Below are 6,000 nucleotides of genomic sequence, written 5' to 3' on the forward strand. Positions count from 1 at the left end.
AGAGAGATCTTTTCTTTCTTTGAACCCAGGAATCAGAAAGGTATGGGCAAGAAGTGGACTTTCGCCAAGCAGCAAATGGGAGAGCTGAGGGGTAAAAAGGACCACATGGCCAGGTTAGCCAGTCCCTCCTGTTCTTTTTCCATGGACAGCCATGAAACTGACTTTTAGTCGATTACTGTCGAGTTTGGCCCGTGCGGCCTGCTGGCCGTCGACCGTCCCGCAGCTAAATTTTTGGTCAATGGCCATGGCTTCGGGGTTCCGTCGGTGCCCAGACTGTTCGCGCACCATGTCCATCACAGACCCTCATAGAGTCTGTGTAATGTGTTTAGGAAGTGAGCATGATGTCCTGACTTGCACCAAATGTGCCCTTATGACACCAAAAGGTCGCAAAGCCAGAATGGAGAAGATGGGACTCCTTTCCATGCTCACACTCCGACGCCATCCATCGCATCTCAAAAAAGATATAATTGCGATGGAGAAGGTACAGAGAAGGGCTACCAAAAATGATAAAGGGAATGGAGCACCTCCCCTATGAGGAAAGACTAAAGAGGTTAGGACTTTTCAGCTTGGAGAAGAGACGGCTGAGGGGGGGATATGATAGAGATGTTTAAAATTATGAGAGGTCTAGAATGGGTAGATGTGAATCGGTTATTTAGTCTTTCGGATAATAGAAAGACTAGGGGGCACTCCATAAAGTTAGCATGGGGCACATTTAAAACTAATCGGAGAAAGTTCTTTTTTACTCAACGCACAATTAAACTCTGGAGTTTGTTGCCAGAGGATGTGGTTAGTGCAGTTAGTATAGCTGTGTTTAAAAAAGGATTGGATAAGTTCTTGGAGGAGAAGTCCATTACCTGCTATTAAGTTCACTTAGAGAATAGCCACTGCCATTAGCAATGGTAACATGGAATAGACTTAGTTTTTGGGTACTTGCCAGGTTCTTATGGCCTGGATTGGCCACTGTTGGAAACAGGATGCTGGGCTTGATGGACCCTTGGTCTGATCCAGTATGGAAAAAAAAAAAAAAAGACCAAACCATGCTTGCAGGCAGACCAACCCGGCCGCCCAGTAGTATATCTGGAAATTAGGCAAAGTCATGCCACCCTGTCGTTTATTTAACAAGAGCTGACTTAGTTTGATTCTGACCTGCTTGTGCCGCCTGATAAATTTAGAAATGGACCCATGTAAGTCATCAAACACTTTGGTGGGGACAGAATGTGGCACATGCTGAACCAGGTATAATAGTCTAGGGAAATACTCTTTCACAAAATTAATTCTGCCCGCCCCTTGCTATGAGGCCCTGCTTGATTCTACTAAGAAGTGCTCTATACCTTTTAGAGACTAAGTCTTTAAATTCAATGGTGAACAAGATTCCAAGGTATTGAAACCCACCATGTACTACCTTAAAGGGGGATAAACATTCAGGATTCGTTAGTTTAGCCCCGACAGGGAGCATTTCTGATTTATCATAGTTAACGCTATACCCTGCCAGTGCACTATAAGTTGAGAGAAGATTTAGAAACTCATCACCCAATGTCTGTAAAGCAGTCAAGTATACCTAAACATCATTGGCATATAAAGAAATCCTATGCTCCCAACCTGCAAGCCAGAAGACACTGAGACCCTGATGCTGCCGAATAGCTGCCGCCAATGGTTTGATGGCTAAATAAAAAAGCAAGGGGCAACCCTATCTAGTGCCCCAGGCTATGGAGAAAAAAGGTGAAAGACAACCTTTAATTACAAGGAGAGCTCTAGGCTTCTCATTGCTATAAATCAATCCAGCAGCCCCATATGTGCTAAGACTTCAAAAAGAAAGGGTCGGGAGAGCCAGTCAGGCATTTTCCATGTCAGAGATATTACTGAGAGACCTTTATGTTTGGCCATGTGCAAGATGCTGAATAATCTAGTATTAGACATAGAAACCCTGACATTGATGAAGGCAGTCTAATCACTATGTATGTTTTCCAATTGCATCTGCAGAACCTTAGCCAGGATCTTTAGATCAGAATTTAGATGAGAAATGGACCTGTAGGAGTCACGATCTTGGATATCCTTCTCTTCTTTATGAATGGGTATCAGCCATATCATGAAAGGATGACTCATGCATCGTCACCTCCTTGAAAATCTGTAGAAGAAAGGGAGCAATGTCAGGATAAAAATTTTTTTTTTTCCAATCAATGGGATAGCCATCAGGACCAGGTACTTCCCACCAAGGAGCACCTCGATAGCTGCTTGTATTTCGAGCAAAGTGATTGTTTGAGGTAACAATTACCCTGTGCATCCGAAAGCCTGGGCCGTTTCAGCCGGGTTAGATAAGCCCTCATTTCTTCCTTGCTCACCTGTACAGAGTCTGTAAAAAGATCATAGGAGTACTGAGCAAAAATGCATTCAATCTTGGAGGGTTCTATGGTGGTTTGACCATTTTGCATCCCGATAATATGGATATAGGATTTGCCCACCTTCTTAGAATCCTGAGCTTCCAGTTGCCTGATCTGATCAGTGAGGCTGTCTTATCTATTCCATGCATTTCTTTTGATGAGGGCATCCAATGCTGTCTAACACTGATGCCAGAGGTGAGGGGAAGATGCAAACAAGATATTACAGTTCAGAGTTATAGAGACTCTCACCTCCAAAGACTGCTCATAATGCTACTACTTGTACTGTTCCCATGCTGCACCTGGGCAACATATCAAGGTATGCCTGAAAATTCTTCTTAAATCAAGCCAGGGACACCCAATATAATTAGATCTTTTTCTCTATCTTTCTACCATAGTTTCTTGCATTGATTGCATCTCTTAAGGGTGTTCACTGTCTCCTACGAGCCACAAAATAGTCGCTTGGTATTGACACCTCTATCAGCAATGTCATTCTTGCCTTTTTCTCCTTTACCACAATTTCTAGCTTTCTGGCAGCAATCGTCTTATCAGTTAGAATGGGAATGCCCCAGGTGATCACAACGTCTTTGTTCTCTTCCATCCTCTCAGGATCCTGAGTCCAGAGTTTTTCTGGTGAATCAATATTATAGTGTTTACTCAGAGGTCCATATTCAGTCGCTGTATGTCTAGGAAAGTTAGCCAAATAAACGTATCACTGCTCTGCTTGCTACGTCTGGCTTTTTCGACTTAGCTATGTCAATTTTACAGATAGTTAATGATTTTTAATTTCTACTTGTTGGTTTTATGTCTTCTGTCTAATGGTGATTTGCCTTATCGTAGTAATATAGGCAACCCGATGCCTATTGTAATAGAGGACGATATGGTCATCTGCATAAACGGTATCAAGGCCTCCCCAATAAAGCTACTATCAGGTCCTTGGTGAATGTACGAGTAACCTGTGATTGGACCGCTGCTAATTCATGCATAAATTCTCCCAAGCTATGTCTGATGTTGATAAATGGACAGGTGATCCTGAAGAAAATACCAGTATTGGAAGATCTGCTAACAGATAAAGCTCCGGATATTTTATGCGTAACTGAATCATGTCTGCTTCCGTCAGATGCTGCTCTGGTAAATGAGCTTCCCATTTCACCCTTGTATTCTGAACCTAGGTTATTAAAACGAGGGGGAGAGCTCCTTGTTATTACTAAATCCATCCTCCAGATATCTATAGTGCAGATGGAGGATCTTATGCCTCTGGAATTACTCTATCGTTTTCCTTTAACTGGAGCCTGTGCTTGGTTTATGCTCCACCTGGCTATTTTAATTTTAACTTATCTCCGTTGGTAGATAGCCTACTAGCCACTAAAATTGACACAAAAAATGCAATAATTTTAGGGGATTTCAACCTTTGGATGGATAGCACTCCTCTTTCAAACTCATGTAGAGATTTCTTAAGGGTCATGCAGGCATTGGGTTGGTCCCAGTTAATTCAATTGCCAACGCAGAAGTGGGGGCCATACCCTAGATTTAGTTTTGACTCCCATTAACTGGACAGGTTCTCAATGCCTGTCCTGCACTGAAATACCCTAATCTGACCATTTTTTAATTCAAAGCTGTTATTCCATTCTGCTCTCTTATCCATAGTTCTACGGTACAATTTCATGAAGACCACCAATTGATACTGAACAGCTAAGGGCTCAATGGCTACCTGCTCTCCCCCAATTTTTTGGTCAAGAGGTTGAAGGTCTGACTGCATTCTGGCAGTCTTCCCTCCATATGACTTGGGATATTATAGTTCCTATGAAAACGATTGTGGTACAGAGATACAAAATGGCCTCATGGTATTCCCCAGCTCTATGGAAATTAAAACAAGAAGTCCGAGGAGCTGAATGTGGCAAAAGAATAAGTCAGAAACTACTCTTTCTAGCTATCACAAGCAACTATCTTTGTACAGAGAGACTATAGAGCGCAGCTGGTATTCAGCCCATGTAGAAATTGTTAGAATTTGTTAATCTATCCCATTTTCTTCAAACAGCCTTGTTCTACTTCCTTGTTCAATGTAACTTTCGCTCTCTGTGTTAACTGGTTTCCCCCTTGTTTATTGTAAACCGGTACGATAAGACCTGGTCTTGAGCATCGGTATATTAAAAGAATTTAAATAAATAAATATTACGGCCATTGCCTCTCAGCCGTGTGAGCTGTTTCGCGTAGTTTGCACTGTTTCTCTTATTACTACATATAATTGCATGACAGCTTCAGATGCATCTTGTGAAACATTTGCATCATTCTTTAATGAAAAAACTGCCAAGGTTGTGAAGACATTCGACAGTCATTTAACTAGCCTCTCTGTGGGGATAAATATAGTGCCACCAACACGGTATGAGTTCACTTTAAACTCCAGTTTGGAAATAAATTCCATTCTTAATAAATTAAAGGACAAATTCTGTGGGCTTAACTCGTCTTCTTCCGCCCTTATCAAACTTCTGCATGGGGAAGTGAGTCCTTATATCACCAGCCTTGCTAATGCCTCTTTAGTTGAGGGTCAATTTCCAACCCAAAAGAAAAACTGTGGTAATCCATCCATTAATAAAAAAAAATGTCAATGCTGACCTGAAGGATCCCTTGAAATTCCATCTGGTGGAATACACTACCACTTCTGGCAAAGATTGTCGAAAAAGTAGTACTTACCCAATTATAAGATTATTTCACTGATAATAAATTTTTGGGCAGTTCTCAATTTGGCTTTTTCCCACTTCATAGCACGGAATCTCTTCTATTATCCAGTTTTGACAGTATCCAATAAGGCTTCGACACTAGTGGGCAATTTTTACTAGTCTTGCTGGATATATCTTCGGCATTCGACACCTTTAATCATAACACTGTTGGACCAATTGAGGATGATAGGAATTGGTGCTACTGTCCTCTCCTGGCTCTCTTCTTTCTTGTCAAATCATTCTTACAAGGTGCAAATGGGTGATGCCTCTTCTAATTTCTACTCACTACAGGGGTCCCTCAAGGTTTTTTTTCACCCACACTTTTCAATATCTACCTCACACTTCTCTGTTCACTTCTTTCCACCATGGGTGTCACTTTCAAATTATATGCGGATGACAACCAGTCCTTCTTTCTTATCACCTCTTCTATTGGTCAAGCTTTGGAGATGGTATCTTTATGTCTATCCAAGATTAAGGCATGGCTATACGACAACAAGCTTCTGCTGACAGGAGGTTGATACTGCTTCCTTCAGCTTTATATTGAGGGGATCTCTGTGCCTATTAAGAGCCAAGCGAGGGATTCAAATACTCCTTATTATCCCTGCGCCCACATTTTAACAAACTCATTCAGACATACTATAACAAATTACATCTTCTTCGTTCACTAAAGCTCCTTCTTGACCAGTCTGACATAGCAACATGACATCAGAAAAAGACCGTATGGGCCATCCAGTCTGCCCATCTGTCCAACTAATTTAGTATTGTAACTCTCATCATTTTGTTTGGTTACTCAGTCTTTAATCTTATCTTTTCTGGATTATTGCAATGTTCTAACTCCCTAACTCATACTTGAAATCTCTTCAGCTAATACAGATCTCGCCACCTGCTTAATCTATATTGAAAACTGT

Source organism: Rhinatrema bivittatum, chromosome 16 (assembly GCF_901001135.1).
Source record: "Rhinatrema bivittatum chromosome 16, aRhiBiv1.1, whole genome shotgun sequence".
NCBI classification, from domain to species: domain Eukaryota; kingdom Metazoa; phylum Chordata; class Amphibia; order Gymnophiona; family Rhinatrematidae; genus Rhinatrema; species Rhinatrema bivittatum.